Genomic DNA, 23,759 nt, shown 5'->3' with positions numbered 1-23,759 from the left:
GGTGAAAGTAACCTGGGATATTTCGTTTAGTGGGGCAGCAGAGTGGTTATCGCTCCCATCTAACAGCCTTAATTCCGACAGGAGGTCCTCTCTGTGTGGAGCATGTTCACCCTGTGTCTGTTTTTACGCTATACATTTCTTGCTGTTGTTTCAGTCATCGTCTGACTGACCAACTGATTTTAAGTTTTTTTTTATATTTCAATTTTTCATGTGTTTGTGGTCTCTGGATACTTTACTTGTAGTCCTGGGTGATGCCTTTTGTGTATTTTCTTAGACCCCAAAAACATCTTGTTATGTTGCAAAATGCTCCTTGTTGTCTTAAGTAAAAATAAAAATTACTTTTTGACAGCGTGCAGACCAACCCCCACCCTTCTCCTTTCCTTCACCTGTCAACCACAACTTGACAAGGTGTCAGATATTTGACCTTTGACTCTAGTAGTAATTTATACTTTGGCTGCTGCGGTGCTCCTCCATGTCATTGTGGCAGCGTTGGGTCGCTCCATCAGACGCAGAATAGAGAGATAAACCCGCGGTGTCATGGTTCACAAAGATCCCACAAATCAGACGGAACCATCTCGACCCCACTTCCCTCCTTCCTCCCCTGCTCTTAACATTCCCCTTATCTGCTCTTTAATATTCAATACCATCATGACTGCTTTTTTTTTTGCCATTTTAAGAATTTTCTTCTGGATAAATAGGAGCCTGTGATTACTGGAAGGGAAAGATCTGCGGGTTTTCGGTTCCTCGGGAACATTAATAAGTGACAGAAAGCTAGATTAAGTAAGCCGGGATGCGGCTGGAAAGAAAACCGACAAAGCTTTGAAACGCTGCCAGTTTCACCAACTGCACTCTTTTGACACAGCTGATTGTAAGAGAAGCCGATAGCGCAGCCGGCGTAGGTCTTTAATAATTCATTTAGCTCGGCTATGATCTATCATTTTGTACCTTTTGACATGCGATATTGAAATTTAATATTGCATCAATACAAATGATGTATTGCCAGTCAAGGGGAGAAAGGATTGCAGAGGGATGTCTCACTCTCTCGCTTTCCTTCTCTCTTTTTTTCTTCCCAAAAGCATCATTGTACTTGAGTAGAAAAGCATAAACGAAACATCTGTCTCGCCCCCTCCGCCATCCAACCCCCCAACACCATCACCCTTCCTCGGCTTTACCCCGGCTTTGATATGTATGTTTAAACAATGACAAGTTAAAGCGCTCGGGGGGAGAAAGAAGTCTCCGGCTCAAATCCAGAGTCGAGAGAGCAGGGGAGCGAGCGAACGAGGAAAAAGAGAGGGGTGGGGCTGGTCGGGGTGGGGTGGCAGAGGGGAGCAGACGGCACATGACAGCGGCGGGTGGGGCTGTCGCACGTCGTCGAGATCTTTGACATGACTCTTTAGTGCAACGAAATCCCATAGGCGATATTGGAGCGTTCAAGTGCCACCAAACGCCGGCCGTTGTCAGTCGGAAGTAGATTATACACGCCTGAGGATTTCCTCCACGACCTCCGGCATGCCGGAGAAATTGCATTAACAAAAAAAAAATGTAGTTGTTACATCTTGATTTGGGCTGCCATACTTGGGAAAGAAAGGCGCCAGTGGTTCTGGATGTTCTGTTTTAAGAAAGATTAAGTTTCTCAATATGGGATCCCCAGTAAGTAAAAAGCATCAAATAAGACTTTCTAAATCGTTTTTGCAACACTGTTTAGTGTCTTTGATAAATACAGGTCCTTCTTGAAAAATTAGCATATTGTAATAAAGTTCATTATTTTCCATAATGTAATGATAAAAATTAAACTTTCATATATTTTAGATTCATTACACGCAACTGAAGTAGTTCAAGCCTTTTATTGTTTTTATATTGATGATTTAGCAAAAAAGTAAAGAAAAAACAAAAATCCCTATCTCAAAAAATTAGCATATGTCATCCGACCAATAAAAAAAAAGTGATTTTAATACAATAAGTCAACCTTCAAGTAATTATGTTCAGTTATGCACTCAATACTTGGTCGGGAATCCTTTTGCAGAAATGACTGCTTCAATGCGTCGTGGCATGGAAGCAATCAGTCAGTGGCACTGCTGAGGTGTTATGGAGGCCCAGGATGTTTTGATAGTGGCCTTAAGCTCATCTACAGTTTTGGGTCTGGTGTCTCTCAACTTTCTCTTCACAATATCCCACAGATTCTCCATGGGGTTCAGGTCAGGAGTGCTGGCAGGCCAGTTGAGCAGAGTAATACCATGGTCAGTAAACTATTTACCAGTGGTTTTGGCACTGTCAGCAGGTGTCAGGTCGTGCTGAAAAATGAAATCTTCATCTCCGTAAAGCTTTTCAGCAGATGGAAGCATAAAGTGCTCCAAAACTCCTGATAAGTAGCTGCATTGACTCTGCCCTTGATAAAACACAGTGGACCAACACCAGCAGCTGACATGGCACCCCAGAGCATCACCGACTGTGGGTACTTGACACTGGACTTTGGGCATTTTGGCATTTCCTTCTCACCAGTCTTCCTCCAGCCTCTGACACCTTGATTTCCGAATGACATGCAAAATTTGCTTTCATCCGAAAAAAGTACTTTGGACCACTGAGCAACAGTCCAGTGCTACTTCTCTGTAGCCCAGGTCAGGCGCTTCTGCCACTGTTCCTGGTTCAAAAATGGCTTGACTTGGGGAATGCAGCCCCTGTAGCCCATTTCCTGCACACGCCTGTGCACGGTGGCTCTGGATGCTTCTACTCCAGACTCAGCCACTGCTTCCACAGCTCCCTCAAGGTCTGGAATCAGCCCTTCTCCACAATCTTCCTCAGTGTCCGGTCACCTCTTCTGGTTGTGCAGCGTTTTCTGCCACACTTTTTCCTTCCCCCAGACGTCCCACTGAGGTGCCTTGTTCCAGCACTACTGAAACAGCCTATTCGATCAGCGATTTCTTTCTGTGCCTTACCCTCTTGCTTGAGGGTGTCAATGATGCCCTTCTGGACAGCAGTCAGGTCCGCAGTCTTACCCATGATTGCGGTTTTGAGTAATGAGCCAGGCTGGGAGTTTTTAAAAGCCTCAGGAATCTTTTGCAGGTGTTTAGAGTTAATTAGTTGATTCGGATGATTAGGTTAATAGCTTGTTTAGAGTACCTTTTCATGATATGCTAATTTTTTGAGATAGGAATTTGGGGTTTTCATGAGCTATATGCCAAAATCATCAGTATTAAAACAATAAAAGACCTGAAATTTATCAGTTGGTGTGCAATGAATCTAAAATATATGAAAGTTTAATTTTTATCATTACATTATGGAAAATAATGAACTTTATCACAATATGCAAATTTTTTGAGAGGGACTTTTATTTGTTTAAAAAGTGAGAAAATATACTAGTGAACAGCATTTTTTGCAGGTTTTGTAACTGACCAGATGCATGTACAAGGACATTTTTGAAAGTTGATTTGTCCTTGATTAAATTTTGTGAGCTGCATTGTCAGTGCGAGTTTTGACATTTGAACATAAGAATATTTTATACTCCAAACATTTCCATATTTTGAGAAAACATGGGGTACGTGCTACTTTTCTGTTATTTCGCAAAACCAAAGCTGCACTGGATATTATTGTTTAGCCAAGAGTTTATAGAGAGGGATGCAGCATCGTTGACATGTCCCTTTAAATATATTTTTATTATTGGAATTTAAAACTTCTTGTTAATTGTGTTGAAAAACAGTGTTCCCAATTTCTCTCAAAATGTGCTTTTCCAAGTTATCAGACATCATGAGCATTTAAATGAGTAAAAAAAAAACAAAAAAATAACAAAACTGTTTCTACTACAAATAAAAATGATGATTATGACACAGTAACTAAGTGTCTAGTCCAGGGCTCAGCAACCCACAGCTCTGGAGCCGAATGTATTTCTTTGATCCCCCTGATGCTCCCTGTGGCTTTTGAAAATAAGGTATTTAATTAAGGTATTTTATTTTGTCTATTTATTAAAATGTAGTATTAAATTTGAAGATCAGTGATTTTGTAACATCTAAACAAAGTGAGTTAAAATATTTTTGTCACTCCTAATAAGCTATGCACACACAAGTAAAAGGATGACACACAGAGAGAGGAGGGCATTTTTGGTTTGTTTCTGGTTGATAATTTAAGTTTTTTTTTTTTTTTTTTCTCTGCAGTTATTCATTGATTTTAAAGAAAAAAAAGCTAACACATTTTGTTTATACATAGCATAAATGCAAAAAAAAGTTATGCCGTGTTAATTTATTTTAAATGTCAAAAGGGTTGAGGCTCCCAGTGTTTGCCATGATTGTTTAAGTACCTGACCCAAATACAAAAACCCTGAAGAGGTAAGGCGTTTTAAGTGATTTATTTACAAGGGAGCGATCGAAGTCTCAGGAACTCGGAGCTTGCGAGGAAAGGCAGTTGGAGTCACGAGTCATAGATCTCAGGAGCTTGCGAGGAATTTGCAAGATCTAGAATTCTGGATTTGGAAAGAAGCCCGCGTGGGGATGGGCTGCTAGCATACAATGATGAGGGAGAACTTGGGAACGGTAAGGAGATAATAGGTCTTATTTTGGAGATGATGAAGATCCACCCAGGCGAAATGAATGGAATACGGGAGAGTGATCCATGTGGAGGTACCCACTCTGGACCAACAATCTGGTCCCAAAGGACTGGCAGCAGGCTCCTCATAACCTCAGCCTGACAAGGCCTGATGATCCGTGTGCATTGCACACCTGCTAGAGTCCACCCTCCTGCACATACGTGACAAGGTCTCTGGAGGAGAACTGCAAAGACTGATAACCCCAGATCCTAACAGTTTTCTCTACCGTGGGGAAGCGGGTTCAAATGGCTCTTTGAATGGCAAAGGTTGCTGACCCCTGGTCTAGTCCTTCCATTTGAGCCCTGTAATGACCCTGAGCACAGAAAAAGCTGTATTGATGATGAATGAATGATAATAATAACCACCAACATCATCAATGTTGAGAAACAACAATATAATAACGAGCCTATTATATAATTTTTGTTTTTTCAGGACTGTTGAGCACACCTCAATATAAGCAGCACTGGCTAAAAATGAATAAATATTTGTACATATTTCGACTGCACTTGTCTATAACCTACAGCTTTCCGCATTGTAACATGAGATATTTACACAGAAACCTTTTTTTTTTTTTAAATTTGTCATTAAATACTTACCATTAACATCAAAAAATATGTACTGGAAATGCTTTTTTTTCCCAAACAGTGGGAGTAACATGGCAGATGAAAAAGATTAATAATGAAAAACAGAGAAAAAAGTCCATCTATCCATCCATTTTCTATCGCTGCTTTGTCCTACTTCAGCTGATTGCTATCCTCATCTTCCTCCTGCGCACTCCCATTTGTCTGATGTGACAAGGCTAAATATTGTGGCGTTTTAGTTAGGGAAACATCAGGGTGACGGTAAAACGTCTGTTTAATGAGCAATAGCTATTGTTGGCCACAGCCACGCCCAACAGCCTGCAATATAACTAACTGTTGCCGCTCAAGTCCAGGTAAAATATCCCAGAATTTTTTGCACCCCAAACCACAGCCACATCATTCTCAGCAACCCAAAAATCACACAGAAAACAAGCATCAACATAAACCCCAACATTCGTGTCTCGCTACAATATTTAGGTATCATCGTTGTTAATCTGCAGTGTTCAAAGTGTGTTAAAAAAGTAGCAGCTTATAGTCCGCAAATTGCGGTAATTGTACTAACTACAAGAAAACTAAGCACTCACATCCAGTGGAATTCAGGCATTGGACAGGTTTGGTGTGTCAGCTCAGGATGGCCCGCCCACAGACCTCATGTACCATGTCTCCATGCTGCCACAGATGCACTGTGCTTCATCACCATCGACTGCCTCTTCATTGTAGAAAAATATGGCCTGTGAAGGGCTCGATGATTACAAATGATGCCATTGATGATGACAGCGACTCTGTCAGTGACAATAATGATTACGACAATATGGAAGGTGGCCATTACAGCCGAATCATTTCTCGGTGACAGAATTTAACTTTTGCATTTTGGGTGACTTTCTTGGTGGGTGCGGAAACACGATAGCTGATGAAAATGTGTCGAATGTGTTCCTTCTCTTTGGCTGAATCACAGGGCCTGTTTACATGCTTGTATACCTGTTTTTCCTATGTGTGTATGTATGTTATGAGCGATCCTGTGTGTGTTGTGTGTGCGTGTGCACCAACCCGTGTCAGTTCTGTTCCAGAGAACTGATGAGTGTACAGCTATGTCATTAACACCACATTTGCCTTTGTGCATTTGCATTTTTACCACTTATAAATGGACGTCAATTAAACAGGGGAAGGGTAAAAATATGTCTAAGTGATGATCTGTGCATGAATTTGTGGGTTATTTATAACAACCTCGCCGATATGCACCTCACAAAACACAGCTTCCATTAAGGCTCTCTCATTGTGAATGGGACTTAAAATGTATGGAAATGTGATCATATGCATATAACTACACAATTTCCCATCTACATCCCATCTACAATTATTTCCCATCTACATCCACATCTATATCATCTATATACATACATACACACATACAGATAGATAGATAGATAGATAGATAGATAGATAGATAGATAGATAGATAGATAGGGAGAGAGAGAGAGAGAGAGAGAGAGAGAGAGAGAGAGAGAGAGAGATAGTTTTTGTTCCTGCTGTCCTGTGTCACTACTTTTTTTACACCTGTAAAGCAAAGCTGACAAAAAAACTATTTTATTCTAACTGCTAACTGCTACTCGCAATACAGTTTAAAATGTTCAAAATATAACCCCTTGAAACAGATCTGTATGCATATGTGTCTCTCCGAGTCAAGTGTCAACTGCGCTAATGTGAAACATGTGGTTTTAAACCCAAAGCCAATTTCTTGCCACGGAGTTCAGTGTTTGCTTTAAATGAATATTTTCTTACTTATAGACGTAAAAAAGTTGAGTGAGTTTTTTGTGAGGTGGTTCTAAGCCTAATGGTAGTGTCCAGGGAACACCTTATTTTGGCGTCTGTCAGATAAATATGTCTCAGTGTGAGTAAATCTATGATCTCCTCAAGCTATAAATTTAGTCCATCACAAAACTCATTGTTATGGACAGAGTTGTTTCAAATCTCTTTATATCAGCTCTAGTTGGAATTGATCAATGGATTTTTACGTTGGAGAATTTTTGATTTTGATTTGTGTGGAAAAATAACAAAAAACAAAACAAAAAAAAAAACCAACACTAATCTTGGTAGTAATTGAAGCAATATGATGACAGAGGGAATAATTCAGCAGTAGTGTGACACCATTAGTACAAATATATAAACCATGTACTGTTGTTTTTTACTTTTTTCTTGGAGTACACTGCATAACTTTTTCAGATCACAATTCATGCCTATTGAAACACATTGTGATACTGATGAAACTACAGTACTATATGTAATTCATTAAAAATCTAAATGCTTTCTGTATCTTTAAGTATTTTATATGCTGACTCTTGAATGACTGATCTGTCAAAGCGCATGTGTTTTATTTCAATCATCATTCAAAGCAACCAAATGATAAGTTATAAGCCCAAAGGGGCTGCTGAAATATTATTTGCCTCTGTCTGCTTTGTCGCCTCTTTTTATGAAAGAAGGTTGGGGACACAGTTAGATAAGGAACCAGCGAGCCCCATCCAGAGTGGTGCTTCTTGTGAGAAGCCATTGGAGCTTGCTATGAATGTCACCTAAATTCCTGGTGGTGGGATCCTTCTCCGAGGGTCTTCCTAATGTTGGTGACATCTCTTTTCCATATCAAAGGGTGTTATTGTGGAATGACAGAAGGTATCTAAGATTTTAAGATCATAAAACTCATCCATGCGTCCATCCCTCCATCCATCCATCCATCCATCCATCCATACATCCATCCATACATCCATCCATACATACAAACATATATACATATATATATACATACATGTGTAAAATGAAGTGGATGATAGGTTATGAATGCATTTCAAACCCATTGTAAGCTGTGTTTGATGAGTTAAATCAGGCCAAATGTATTCATACCTTTTATATTTATTTTTATAGATGCCCATTTGTAGCCTTTACTTTAAATTTTCACCTAAAAGAAAATGAATATGTATAATTTTACTTATTTTATTTATTTTCCAGAAGTTGATAGATGGATAGATAGATAGATAGATAGATAGATAGATAGATAGATAGATAGATAGATAGATAGATAGATAGATAGATAGATAGATAGATAGATAGATAGATAGACATATGATAATTTTTGTTCCTGCTATGTTGAATCCCGATTACTTTACAGTAAACATTATGAACTAATAACATAATTAGATGTTTGATTTAGTAAGCAGTCACTCAGAAAGTCGGTGTTTTATCTCTGCTGTCATTTTGAGAAATGTACACACAGTTTTATGAAAATTATATCTTTCACTCTGCTGTGCCTCTGCAGATGCCAGTGATTGTTTCACAGTGTAAACAAGGTTTCTACCTCTGTGTGTTTTGGAGCTTTAAAATAAAAATTCAAAAACTGACAGACTGAATAACTGGACATTAATCGTTGCTTTTCTGTTATTCTTGCCGATCACCAACAAGCAGCATTTGCTCCATTCACAAAAGGCTCAGTAAGACACGTAGAACCAGCGCATTGCCTCTGACGCCCCTCTGGCTCTCCAGGCTCGGCTCATTGACCTTTTGCTGCGCCCTGACTTAGCACAGCACACCTCGGAAGCGTGCCATGCTTGTAAGGTGTCTGGGTATGTGAACAGCCGGAGGGAACACACAGCGAGAGACAAACGAGAGAGAGAGCGACAGAACCGAGAGAATTAGGAGGTGATTGAGGCAGTGGCGGGTCATGGCGAGCCTCCCTGCTCCTCCGCCTTATGTCGAGCTTTTACCGATTCACTCGCCAAGGTCCTGACCTACTGTAGCTGAAGTGTATACTACCTCCGCCCTCCAGAAGCAACACTTATTGTGCAGGAGCCTGATGGAGAATAGGTTTCATGTAATAGCAGTCATGACCACCGAAAAATACCGACAGATTTTTTTTTATTTTTTTATTTAAATGAAACGGTGTAATTCATTTATTAACTGTCACTATGGCAAGTGTTAGACTCTTATGTTGCTGATTATATTATCTTTAGTTGTTTTCTGTGGATGGTGGGTTACTATATGCATGTCAAAATCATCATGGTCTGCTTTTTATAGCTTGAAAATAAGATTGGTAAACCAATTCATTGAGCCCAATTTTATAAATAAATATTTTAATGTTTTTTACTTTCACATTTTTAGCCAATATGTGAATTGTTGACCGAAATCAGTTCTGGCATTTGGCTCAGCCCTTACCCCCCCAAAAAATAATAATAAAGAAATAAATAAACAGACTTATAGATTTTGAAAAATACAAATTTAAAGGATAAAATGAATAAATTAATGAATTGATGAATGAATAAATGAATAAATATATAAACCATGAAAAAAAAAAAAATCCAGAAGTAGATTTATATACAGATGAATAAATTACTGTGGTTTTTGAATTTTTTCTTTTTTTTTCATCTAACTGTGTTGTCCTTTTATTAACTCCCAGCATGACAAATATTAGATGCTGATGTTGCTAATTATATGTTATTAAGTGGGTTTTTGTGGACGGCGGGCTGGCTAAGCAATGGATTGGAGAGGAAGACACACACAAACACATTCAGATAATTTTACATGTGGTGGTAAAACAAACAAACAAAGAAAAAACAAAAAAAAATCCATCCTTCTGCCACCACATTTAATTGAAGTCTCTACACATTTCTTCCTTCATTATCACTTTGAATGAGGTAACTGTTAATAACTGAGGTAGCTGCTCTGTGAACATGTAGCTCAGTGATAGAGCGCATGCTTCGCATGTATGAGGTCCTGTGTTCAATCCCTAGCATCTCTGCTGTAAGTTGCTTTGGATAAAAGTGTCTGCCAAATGACTGTTGATCAGTTGATTTAATCTCCCATTCACAGCATCTTTGCCTCAATTGTTTCCTTCGTCCATTTCCTTTTTCCTGTGCCTCAGGGGCACATTCGGCAGTTTGACACATCAGCGGGTGGGTGCCGAGGGCCGATTGACCTTTGTCATTGTGTTGCACCTCACACCTCACCCAGGGCGAAGGGAAGGAGCTTAGCAACTAACACCTGCCACTGCCTCCTCCGTCAAAGATTGGCTGCAAGCACAATCCATTTGCAATGTAAAAGTCTAGATAAAACGGTGGATTTTATTAAGAAAAACTAAATAAATATTGAGTTCAAAACAAAAAACGGTGCAGGATGGGTGAAAAGGGCTGCGTGTGCCAGGCCACACTTAGCCCCGACAAAAGCCTGGACCTATTCTGGAGTCCAGTCGATTGTGTCAGTCACCTGCTGGGACTGCAAAGCCCCGTAAAATGTCTGAAGGAGTTGAGCAGCGCAAGTGGGAATTCACCATGCCCAAGAACTCCAGCAATGCCTTGACCAAGGCGAAATATAAATGCCACAAGATGTCATTCACCGGCAGTCCTGGCTGACACTTGGGCAGCTTGACTATGAGGCCATGTTCATCCAAATGATGGAAAACTTGTATCAGGTGCTCCAGCTGCTCAACAGCCAATGGACTGGCTGGCAGTTTGTCGTTGAGATAGACAAAAACAAAAGCAAGGTCACGCAGCACTGAGTCCATGAGCCTCTGAAAGGTCTGAGGAGCTCCTTTCAAGTTGAAAGGCATGTTCAGGAACTTGAAAACCCAAATAGGGTGATCACGGCAGTCTTGGACACACTAGGTCCACCTTGGAAAAGATGGTTGCGTCCAACAGTCACTCTGAGAAACCCTGGATGTAGGGGATTGGGTCGTGACGCGCCATGAGGCGGCATGACCTGTCATCATGTGAAGCACGGATCTGATCGCCTCACGATGCCCAGATGCTGCATGGTGGTGAACTACTTTTTAGCAGTAACTAGCCTGACCAAGTCAAAATGCCACGCCTGTGCGAAAACAGGCGGTCCCACTATGGGGATGTAGTGCTCCACACCATGTGGGCATTGTTAGCAAGAGGAAATCCACCAGCAAACGTGGGTACAAATCCATCTCACAAGGATAGGTGGTGAAAGACATAGTATTGATTCAACAGCGGTTCGGCAACATTCACAAGCGGACGCACAGAAAGTCTACGCTGATGATGGGGACACGCCGACCCAAAAGACACCGACCTTGTGCCGAAAGTCAGAATAGAGGACTTTTTAGCAGTGCTCAGTAGTGGGCCGCTGCTAGGGGGAATAGGCTTTTCCGCGAGCCATTCTGCATTCTGCATTCTGCATTCTGCATTCTGCATTCTGCATTCTGCATTCTGCATTCCGCATTCCCCGCCTCCAGTCTCTGATGATCAGCACTTGGGTGTGTCCGCTGGTGTCCACAGCTGCCACCCGAGCGCTGGCCCTGGATCTCCTTGCCGCCTTGAAGGAGCACAGCTTGACCTAGCGCTGTTCCTTGCTGCTGAAGCGCTGGTGGAAAAAACAAAGGCTGGTTCCCTCTGTGTCATGCTCTGGACAGCTAGCTGCCAGGATGCAGTTGGCTTCCTCCGCTAGACCCTAGCAGTCACGATGGCCAGATACCGGGAGTTAGTTGGGAAAAAAAGCAGGAAAAGGAACCTGCCATTGTTGGATCCCAGTAGCAACAGCATGTTGTCAATCACAGCTGACCTGTCGCCCCAAACCGGACAGGTAATGCAGCCTGTTTGCCCACTCCACAGCAGTCTGTACCTCTGAGGGAGAAGTCCTGAGAGAGCAGCGTATCTACCGTGCTGCAGGGGTTCACGCAAAAGCTGCATGGCTCGCCTTGTGGACTGCTGGTCCAGCACCACAATGACCAAAAAGTACCTGGATTCGTCTGAAAAAATTTTGCGCAGGTGGAACAGTGCTTCCACATGCTGAAACCGGGAGACTGAAATGCTCTGCTAGAGCTCAGGTAGCCGAACTGCTGCTGTGGACAAATTTGGCTGTGCAAGTCAAGTCGCATACATCATCGGAGTCACCAATGTGGTGCTGTGAGGAATGATGGCAGAGCCGTGGACAAGTTCAAACTTCATTTAACAAGCACCAAACAATAACTTCACTGTTAACTTACATTGACCACAATCCCCCTCAACCTAAACCACAACCCACAGCCCCATGTCCTATGGGATGAGAGGCCATACCCCTTAGTATCCACCACACATCGACAATTTCAAGTACAAACAAGTCCTTTTGAATGGATGATTAAAATGAAACACAGAAATTTACTTTTGTGATAGAATGCATGCTCAAACCTCCTGACGGCGGTAAATATTGCATTTCATGTTGTCTTAAATAATTTTGCCCCCTCTTATGTTGAAAAAAAAGATACATTTCACACACTTATTGTGTATTTGTATGTAAAGGATATGGTGATGTGTACAAAAAAAATATCCTAAACGTATTGATAACTGCATCTGTATTAGACGGATGCATGTTCATATATTACTATAGGACTACTTTAATTTCATGAATGGCTAGATAGACAGACAGACAGATACATGCATACATACATACATCAGCATGGACATCTCTCCATGCACCTGCAGTAATAGTGTTTTTTTTTTTTTTTTTTTATTGTACTGATGTATTAAAAGTTCAGATGTGGCTTCTAACAAACTTTTTTGAGAGTACGATCGAGCAACTCCTTATTATGCCAAATGAGTTTCTAAAACAACATTCATCCATTTTTTATTTGTTTTCACCCCTAATTGCTCATCCATGTTCGTGAACCGGCTCACACAATGCTGATAACAACAGCTCTGAGCTCCCGCAGGCCGTGCCAACAGATAAATCAAGCACATCTTGAATGACTAAACGGACGGAGATGAAATGAAAATCCTGCCTGGGTTCGGGCCTGATTGACTTCAGGTGGCTTCAAAGTGTCTCACCCAGGGCTAGTTGTCAGTGAAGAATATGCTGTCAGTTCATTTCGCTGCCACCGGCTTGAACCCCTCGACGTCGGCTCTTGACGGATACCAGCATGCCTCCCACGATGTCGGGCTACGGGACTGCTGACATGCACCATATTTCAAAAGCAAGGTCTGAGGAAGAAATGAAGATTGATGCTGGAAAGCGGTGCCCATCCAATAGATATATAATCATTTTCACACACCTTTGTGGTCGCACGCATATGGCGTATACATATACATGGGCACAATCCATATTCACGCTTTTATGCGTGGTTGTGTGTGGGGGGGCTTCTGTTATTAGAGCCATAATTGCATTTGATCTCCAAATAAACAGGGAATCAGTCCATCTCCTTGCTGGAGATGGCAGATGTGATGGACGAGCGCATTAGCGGCGAGGACAACATTAGATTTGCTCAAAATTATTGATCTTTTGTTTGCGAGCCAAGTCAGCGATAAATAACGGCGCATGGGAGATGCGACTCCTTATCACCGTGCCAAAAGCCCAAGAGACCCCTGTCGAAACAGGCCCCCTTCTCTTGTCCCTCCCTCCTTTCATCCCCATCACTACAAACCAATTTAATCTCTTTTTAATTCTTTCCTCCTTTCTGTCACCTTTAATATAAAGCCTCACTGTTGCTATCGGATTCTTCAAAAAAAATTATAATCCCCCATCGATAACCCCTGTATTATTACACATAGGACACTTCAATATATACATGCAAGTATGTGCACCTAGTGGCTCTCTCACACTGTTTTATTTCTTTTTTACCTTCTTAATGAAAAAAAATCCTTTTATCACACAATGGGTAATTTATATCCATTACCAGCGTTTTCAATCCTTTTCAGCGCGGCTGTCACTGCCTTTGGCACACTCGTGATTAATGTGATCTAATAATAGTCTGCCATTATATTTCCTTTAGTAAAACATGTAGCAACATCCTATTCAGCTCCACGAAATTCATTGCCCCCTTAAAATATCCCCCCCCCCCTCTTTTTTTTGTTTAAAAGAGAACATTGCATTTTTTGTTTTCCCTCCTTTTACTCCCTCTCTTTGCCTCCCTGGGAGGTGATTTTTTGTTGTTTTTGGGGCAAAGCAGAGGCTGGTAGCTGTGTTGTTGCTCTGCTGGTTTCAAAGACCTGAGTCTACTGTAGGGTCAGGATATGGGTATTTAATGTGAAACTTTTGGACCTGTAAATAAAGTGACTACGTATACGGGTGGTGTTAGCTTAAAAAAAGGATTATCATTTAAAGTCCTCCTCCGGGTCTAAATGCTCTTGTTGTAAGTCTTGAATATTGGAGCTTCATGCAACATGTCAGATGATTTATATTTGGGGTTTGACACTGGAAACGGTAATATTTAATTTAAGGAGGCAGGTCTAGAGATTAAGATGTGTGATTTTTACAAATACCGTTTTTCCCGGACTATAAGTAGCTCCAGAGTATAAGTCACACCAGCCAAAAAAATGCATAATGAAGAAGGAAAAATCATATATAAGTTGCACTGGACTATAACTCTGATTTTTGGGGGAAATTTATTTGATAATATCAGAGACCAAGGACAGACATTTCACCTTGAAAGGCAAGTTGCAGTGTAATGCCCAAGCGGATATGGCCAAAGATGACAATTTGCTGGTTAAACCGTATCTTTATTTGAATAGTTATAACAATTAAGCAACAGCAGCTCCACTCAATCTTCCCCTTACTACGCTCTCTCCTCCCATCTCGCCTCCTTGCTCTCTCGCACCCCAAAACACATTTACAGCCAGGTGGAAATCACAGAACTCTGAACATTCCTCTAAACAGTACCGCAGGGTCCTTACAAGTTTACCAAACTCTCTATCTCACTCCATATCAATTAATCCATTGAATTTTTCATCCTCTGTGTCATTTCTTAGCAACTCCGCCAACTCCGGAGGTTAGCCACGCGCCGCTTCCTCTTCTGCGTGGCTGTTTTTGGGACGTTGTTGTCCGTGCTCTGATAGAGAGGAGGTTGTGTCACATAAAACGGTAACACCAAGAAGGTCCTCCTGTAAAGTCATTCATATTCATCGCCTTGGCAGTTACCTGGGTCTGGAGACGTAGCTGCACCGTTGACAAGCCTCTCCTGGCAGCATCGTGTTCAAGCACCCATTTGTGAAGTAGTTCCTCTTGCTGTGGCCATCTAGCTTCTAGCACGCGATTAGCTTGTTTTGTTTTCTTCATTGCAGTTAGAGTATCCTCTGCTTTTCGCCAGTCGCTCACGAATATCTCGCTCACTCCAAACTTTCTTTCTGTTGCTCAATTATCGTTTTCAGTTGCGTATTTCACTATGCAACTGTGCAACTTGTTTGTCTCTACATGTGGCCTTGTGGTTGACTGGTGATGGGTTGAGAGTGAACCCTACCTCTCTCCCAATGCCAGATGGGATGGGTTCCAGTAACCCCAGCAACTCTGACTAGATGATAAATTGTATGGCTAATGAATTAATGAATTAAAGGTATTCTGACAGACATGGACATCCCTGTGGTTAAATACTTCCCCCCTGGCAACCATTGCATCGATTACCTGTCGCTTTGTACGTGCTATCATTTTTGGGAAGCTACGTTTTCTTTTATGAGCATAAAACAAACACTCCTGCTTCAGTCTGCCATTAAAAATAAAAGACAAAAACAAACTTCTCTGTTGGGCTCTGGATGTTTCGCTCTGAGCATGGAAACATTCCCCGGGTTTATGTTACTAAAACTGGGGAGAGACAAGCACCAGCATTCCTTAGCTAATCCAGTGTTTTAACATGGAACTTCATAAAATTACATTTTACCGCCCCGTGTGTTGAAGCTCAGGAAGAAACAGGCTCCTGCTTATGGGTGACCTTTGACTTACAGTCAGGGACTGAGGGGTTATACAGCGTGCAAACGTTTAATGGCTCAACATAAAACGCACTGCTTGAGAGCTTTAGGATGTGGTTTGGGCAAAGGACTGCTGGACAGTGGCTGACAGGAGGAGGGGCTAATTGATGATACAATCTAAAACTCTGCATTGTAAACACAGAGCTTTGAGTGGCACTAAACAGCAGTTTTTATTCATATCTATTGTTTTGGATTGGAATTTTTAATTTTGCTCATTAACATGGGAACTCCATTTTAGAGATACATTGTCATGTGCATTATAGTGCCGTTTTTTGCTTTGCAAATATTTCAATCACACAAATATTCATGAATTCCCTGAGTATCATTCTCTTTTCCTTTCAGAGCAGGTATTTGGAAGGAGCAATGAAGCAGAAAGATGCACCCTGTGAGATGCGCATGAGATTATTAGGTGTGTTTTAGTGTGTGTGTGTGTGTGTGTGTGTGTGTGTGTGTGTGGGTGTGGGTGTGTGTGTGTGTGTGGAGGTGGTCCAGCAGCAGTGGGCTCTGTTCCCTCCCAGCCGGACAGCCTGAGCCAGTCTGCCACTCATGGGGGCACGTTTCAGATGGGGCGTTGGCAATACGTGCGCGCACACACACACACACACACACACACACACGCACACACACACACACACACACACAAACATACAAACACAAATAAACACACATGCCTGCATGCATGTATGAAGTCATGCACACACACAGTCCTGGCTCCCACCCACAAAGAAGGTTTAACTCTTACTGGGCTCTCAGACTTGTATCCAGGATGAACAGGTGGTCGCACAAAACATGGGCATCAATTTCCTCATGACTTATCCCCTTATGTGTGTATGTGTGTGTGTGTTTGTCTGTGTGTGAGAGAGTGTGTGTGTGTGTGTGTGTGTCTGTGTGTGACAGAGAGAGTGAATGTGTATGTGTGTGTGTGTGTGTGTGTGTGTGTGTGTGTGTGTGAGGGAGAGAGAGAAGTGGGTGGGAAGTGTCGGAAAGAGGAGAAACAGAAAGTCCACATTAGTGGATGCTCAGAGATTTGGTGTGTGTTGGTGTCCGGCGCAGGTTACACACACTGACGTCAGGTGGGGGGGGGTCTGACATCCAGCTTCCTTTTAACAGGACAGCTGATACGTGCAAACATTTATTTGTGTGTGTGTGTGTGTGTGTGTATGTGTGTTAGAGTTAAACACAGCTGTCACCACTTAACATTCATGCTTCTCCTTTCCCTTATGTTCCCATCTACCCCCTCCGCTTGAATCCCCCACTTTAAAGAGAACCAGTGTTAGGCTGCGTCTTGCTTCCATTCCCGCGAGAACCGAAGGTAACAGATTTGTCCTCATACAGGCATAACAGGTCTATGTTTGTGTGTAAAACTTACACAAAACCATCAGAATGTTTATTTCATAAAAACTACCTCTGCACTGCCATGTGTGGTCCACCGAAGGGGAGGGGCTGGGTGAACCCCAGATATCCTCAGATGGGATTTCCCTGATAAATACCATTGGACTTTGTATCCACTACTTCATCTACTGAGATCTATGTTAATTTACATCCAAGTACTGATGTTTAGAGCTTAGAACTATAGCATTGGTCATGATAATAGTACAGCGCGGTACCCTGATACTAGTTCCTTTTTTTTCAACACCATATTTTTGGCCTCTACGAAGCACTAACTACACTCTATTAATGAAGACAACAAATCATAGTTAAGCAGTTTAAAATAAAAGTATTCACAATGTCCCCACTTGGGTACTTAGGCTAAATACAGATCCACACCTCTTTTTTGTATTCCGCTATTTTCTTTGTCAATAAAATAAGATTTGTTGCCTCAGAATAAGCTGACATTCTCAACAGTCATGGTAGCACTCAGAATGAACCTCACCTGTGAGACAAAATATTTGCATTTCTTAAGTTGAGAAACAAATGGTTGGATGAAAATGAGAAGAAAAAAAAAAGGTTATCTGTCAATCCTTGTAAAGAAATGGGTTTTGTGATAAAGAGCTTTAAGTTATTCTATAAGAAAACAAACAAACGAAAAATAAAACTCAAAAATATGGCATTTAAAGAGGAGTTTTGAAACCTGAGACATGTTTAGAAATAGAGGCCTAGAGGTTTTGGATTTCCAAGTGAAATAAATGAATGAGTAAATAAATAAATTAACAAATAGATGAATAAATAAAAGGTACTTATCTCACCAATGATGAGGAACCCTTTACTCTGCCACAAAAAGAGTACGATTTCATGACCGCAGGATTTGATTTCAGTTGCAATTCAGTAATTTGTAACAGATTATGTTTGTTTTTTTTGATTGCAGTCATTTTACTTTTTACAACAAAATTGGTGTGAACCGAGGCTCCTTACCCCTCATGCCCCCCTCCACCACCAACAAAAGTGTCTTTTCACTGCAAGGAATCCACTTTGCTTTAGCCATTTGATTTCTCTGGCAGCTCTAGACACAAGTAAAATAGACATTTTTTTTCTAAAATGTGTCTAACTAAGCAGAGAATGGAAGCGAAGAGATAAACATAAACAGAGAAAGAAGGTTGCTCTCTGAGTCAGCAGCTTCACCTAAAGTCTGATTAAACGAGGTGGGAAACTGCTTTGGGTAGTAAATAACAGGTGTCAAAATGTTGCTTAATGACCTGGATATCTGCCGCATGAAATGCTGCACATTGCCAGTGGAGCCTGATTCCTATACTTTTTATTTATTTATTTATCTATTTATTTATTTATTTGTTTATTATTCATTTGTGTTTGTTTGATGCTTTTAAGGTGAAACTCTTGAAATTGCAGGTAATTGAAAAAAAAAAAAAAGAATAATAACATAGTCTCAGTTTGCAAGGAGGCTCATATGGATTACATGAGACCAGTGATTACATTTAGAATATCAGACTTGAAATGATTTAAATTGTTAGACTGGTGCATGATGATGCAATGTTTAGCGATTCCGCCTCACAGTTGGAAGTAACCTCGTTCTATTCCAACAGGGGGCCTTTCTGTGTGGAGTTTGCAAGCACTCCTCGTGTCTGTGTGGGTTTCCTCCAGGTTCTTTGCTTTCCTCCCCCAGTCCAAAAACATGCAGCAGGTTCATTGGAGAGACAGGGATTATCACCTAAATAAGTTGATTTTCCCACAACCTTGTACTGTGTATTCAATATATAACTAATTATTACACAATTACCATGATAATTGCCATTGTAATCATCAAGCTAAACATCAAACTAAAACGCTTCACTTTTGAGCAATTGTGTTGTATTTATATTCCAGTGTCCTTGTGTTCTTTTGTCATAAATCATATGATTCAGATTGTTTTTGTTTTAAAGAATCTTGATTTTATGGAAAAAAGATTTCATAACTTTCTTAGATAATAGTGGCAAAGAGATCTAGTCTTATGTTAAACAAGAGCAGCTAGAATTTAATTTTACTTATTACTATTAGAGCAAAAAGCTAGGAATATCTGTTCAAATTTATGTCTAATTTCTTTTCTGAGTTAAGTGAAATGAGCTTTCTCCTCAGTGTTATTTATTTGATTTAACTTAATATGAGCCAGAATCCCTTAACAAGTAGATTTCCAGCTAGATAGAGTGGCTTGTTTTTAAGACATTATCATATTTCTAGCAATCTTAACAAGCGATTGTGCTGACTGCACCGCTAGATTATTTTACTTATTACAAATGAAAACAAATCACGGTTTTGCTTTGCAAGGCAGTGGATGCAGAATGTAATCTTCTCACAGTGTCAAGACTGTCGGATCCCCTCTGTGATTCAATTTCCCTTTATTTGTCGCTTTTGTGTTTATTTTCTCCTTAAAAAAACAGAAACTGTACATATAATAGAAATCACAGAAAGGGAATGTTTTAATAATTCATAGTAGAATCCGAGTGGATTTCTGTCACAGCGTATTTTTTGTGGAGCGTCTCTCTCAATTACTCCCATGGAAAACACCGGCGGCTAACCTAATACAACCTGTTCAACACATGAATTGCATTGATTTGTTACAGAATATGTCTATCTATCTATCTATCTATCTATCTATCTATCTATCTATCTATCTATCTATCTATCTATCTATCTATCTATCTATCTATCTATCTATCTATCTATCTATCTATCTATCTATCTATCTATCTATCTGTCTATCTGTCTATCTGTCTATCTGTCTATCTATCTTCATAATCATATGTAGCTATAGAATTTAGGGTGTTTCGGGAATTTATTGTTTTTCTGTGTTATTAATACATAACCTAAAAATGTGCACATTGTCCCTGATTAGCACCATAATGTTTACTCCCTGTATGTTATTTGTCCTCCATGCAAACATACAAAATCTTTATTCAGCCATTACTTTATTCATTTTTTTCCACAAAATCAGCACCCACAGGTTGCGGACAGTGGGATGAGGGACTGCTCAGTCAGCAGTCAACTAACCTTCCCCTCCTCTGTTCAAGGGGGAAGCCCCTGCCCAAGGGGTGTGATGTTGGAAGGGGGGTGGGGGGAGGAGTGGGGGACAGCAGTGGCAGCATTTCCTTATCCTCTCTCTCTCTCTCTCTCTTTCTCTCTCTCTCTCTCCCCCGCTATCTCTGTATGTTTGTGTGTGTGTGTGTGTGTGTGTGTGTGTGTGTGTGTGTGTGTGTGTGTCTCAGGGCTCCCTGATCAGTGCAGACCAGAGCCGAAGCTTAACGGGGCTGAACAAGCAGCGCTGTCCGAGACGCTCCCCCTCCCCCACACACACCGTCTGAGGTGACTCAGGACTTTCAACCGAGAGGGAGGGACAGGGAGGGAAGAGGTTGGGGTCAAGTAGTAGTAGTTGTAACAGAAAGTAGAAGTGTTTTACACTGTTGATGAGCAAGGGGAAGATCTAAGGGTAAATCTGGTTATTGGAAAAGGTGCTGGGGGGTGTCATGCAGCAGGTGACGGGATTTGTAGCAACCTGACACACTTTTCACAGGATTTGATTATTTACAACACAGAACTAAACAGGTACCTTAAAATTACAAACATTCTGTATTTTGCTGTCACATTTAGCTGATATTTTAACACACAGAATATTCAATTCAACCATTTAAAAACGGATTATATTAAAAGGCACCAAAATGCCGTCCAAGTCCTAGTTTGGAGGGGTTTTGTGGAAAAATACACTTTTCTACCAAGAAAATGATCAAATTGCCATTGATAGTAGCTGTGCATCAACATTAGGAAAAAAAATACAAGCAAGCCAACAAGATAAGCAAAAAAAAAAAAAAAAAACGGCACAAACGTGTTAGTTCTTTTCTCAACTTTCCTGCTTCTGCTAGACACACCACAGATACTGATATTTTCGTTTTTTCTGGTAAATTGCTAACAAATATCCCTCTTACTGGAAACTCTGTTTTTCCATAAAAAAAATGTAGAGAAAATATTAGCTCAGAACTCGCTAAAACAATAATGTAAAGTTTCAATATTTGCAAAGGAAAACAGGGCATTTTTCGCTGATGACTCTTAGCTGCATAAGATTGAATCGATCTGGATATGTCTCCTGCACTTGCGTACGTATGACATGTGCAGTTCAGTGTTCCCACGTGTCACGGAAAACCTGCTTACCAGCTGATCAGTTCTCTGGTCATCAAACACACATGGAGAAAGAGGGGGGGAAAAAGTACAGATAAAAAGTCAAAAATGTTTTAGATGTACTTTAATATTCCTTTCTTGTTTCTCAAAATGTATAACATTTATATTAACACACATAACACACGTATGTTATTTATATATATATATCATTTTACAATTTTTCTATATTAACCTATGGTGACACTGCACTTGAATGAGACAGTCATTGTGTTAAATGATTGATGGAATACTTGATGTAAGAAAAAAAAAATGAAACAAAAATCACAATTGAAATGGCAAGAAACATACTTCGATTTCCGTTTGTTTGTCAGAGACGTCCTGGGATAATCCAGAAAAATTATCTACAAACGAGTCTCATGCTTTCAATCACTGTCTTACTTTTGATAATAGCTTTCTGTCTTTAGCAGACAGAAAATGCATGTCGATATGTTTGTTGGCAAGAAAAGGATAGGCTTTCATTCTCTGTACTTTTAATGTAAAAGTAATTAGATCAAATCAACTCCGGTAAGTGTGTCCTTGCTGGACGGAGTGCAGGGATGCAGCTGTTCCGGTGGCGTGATGATGACGGTCCTGATAATGATGAGGATGATGATGATAATGACACACACGCGCACACACACACACACACACACACACACACACACACACGGACGTCCGCTATATACGTACAGAAGAACTGCATGGTCATATCAACAGATAATTCCCTCTTTAATCCCATCACTTATCCGTTATAGTCGGGTTAGTCTGTCTGTCAAGCTGGGTGCCTCTTATCTCTTCCCCTCTTCCTTTAGTCTGGGGCCAAGAAGCGCCACAGGGTTATGTAACGTTCGCGACTTAGTGTTTCAAGGGTATCCCGATGAAAGTGAGTTAGGGTCCTGTGACCCTCGGGAGCCAGAAGTGGAATCCCCCTCCCCCCCCCCGCAGGCCTGTGGGACCCAGGCCTGGAGCCCCGCCACAAGGTTAGTTCAACTATTAGCTATTTCTATTCAGGCTGTGGAAATGCCTTCGCCGGCGTTTCAGGAATATCTAGCCAAGGTGCGGATGAACATTGGGGTCTGTTGGTTGCTAACAACTGGCTCCATGGCAACTATTTATTCTGTTTGATATTAAAGTGTTGCTGCTGGACATCAACAATTCTCTCCCCCCTCATTCCCCCCGACCGCAGCACCTTCGCTCACCCTTTGCTAAATTTGGATGTTAACTGCCATAATTTAAAAGTGAGTGGGAAGATATATACATATATAAGTGCACAGCTGTGTGTGGTGGCAAAAATAGCCTGAATAATTTAGCACTCACATTATTTTCTAATGCTGTTCTTTAGAATCTGGCTGCATCACTTTAACAAATGCATGATGGAAACTTGCGGGGGGATTTTGCAGGGCGTCTGTGAAACACTGAGTGATGGCTCCCTCCACCCCATGACGGTCCCTCCTTGCAGCTAACACCGCAGAGAATTGAAACAAAAAGGCCACATATTTTATATGTGTGTGGTGAAAGAGTGGTGAAAGGAGGGAGTGCAATGACGGCGCATCACTCTATCTGTTGGTTGATATCACTCCACCCGAGCGGATCAATTCTCCCAGACAGAGCGGAGATGAGAGAGGGAGGGGAGAGATATGAAATGGTGGTTGTATTGATTCGTCAAAGAAATACAGCGTTGCGTGTTTTTGTTAAGCATCCACATAAACCTGAGCTGTCAGCGATGGTGGCGAGACACTCTCATTCAAGCCACGTGGACATTGATGTGAATTTTCTGCTCGACCGAGCCTCGTACGTTCCCAGCCATCAACGTCATGTGGAAACAGGGATGTAGACGCTTCTTGTGAAAAACTGTGACGACTTGCATGTCAAAAAGTCCACAGTAGAAGACCTTGATTAGTTACAGAGACGTCACTCGTGATATTTTTTGACAAGAAATAAGCAATTTAAACGCCCGACTTCTTTGGGTCTCAACAGTTTCATTCACAATTGAGCTTAAAATTATGTGTATGAATTGGAGTGTCTTAAAGCAAAAAGAAAGTGGGTGAAATGTGATTTATATTTATTATTTTATGAATTGAATCTATAATCCATCTTTAATTTTGAGGTTGATGGGTGGAAACTGTTGCACAAAACAAACACATCAACAGTAAAAAAGCCATAAAACATGCTTTGCGATAAAATCATTGACTTATGACTGGGAGTGATTTGTTGTTCATTAAATTTTAGAATCTGATTTACCAGCATCAGTGAATCCTGTTAGTTATTGTGTTAATATTATGTTAGTTGTAACTAACATTCGATGTTGATGGGATGTTAGGA

General features: G+C 40.9%; 1 protein-coding gene across 5 annotated transcripts in view; it reads left to right on the top strand.

Annotated features, from left to right (window-relative positions):
- The window catches only part of znf536 (zinc finger protein 536), a 274,619-nt gene that overhangs the window by 51,978 nt on the left and 198,882 nt on the right, over positions 1 to 23,759 (top strand). For 3 of the 5 annotated variants that reach the window (XM_086143682.1, XM_086143680.1, XM_086143681.1), the window contains exon 3: positions 20,495 to 20,591. The exons of the other annotated variants lie outside the window; for them this stretch is intronic. The gene's annotated coding sequence lies outside the window, so the exon portion shown is untranslated. The remainder of the gene's footprint in view (positions 1 to 20,494; positions 20,592 to 23,759) is intronic. 5 annotated transcript variants of the gene reach the window in all.

This window comes from Fistularia commersonii, chromosome 3 (genome assembly GCF_037954325.1).
Source record: "Fistularia commersonii isolate RoL2024-O1a breed Wild chromosome 3, RoL_Fcom_v1.0, whole genome shotgun sequence".
Taxonomy (NCBI): domain Eukaryota; kingdom Metazoa; phylum Chordata; class Actinopteri; order Syngnathiformes; family Fistulariidae; genus Fistularia; species Fistularia commersonii.
The sequence above is the reverse complement of the archived record's forward strand: the minus strand, read 5'-3'. Positions and strand labels throughout refer to the sequence as shown.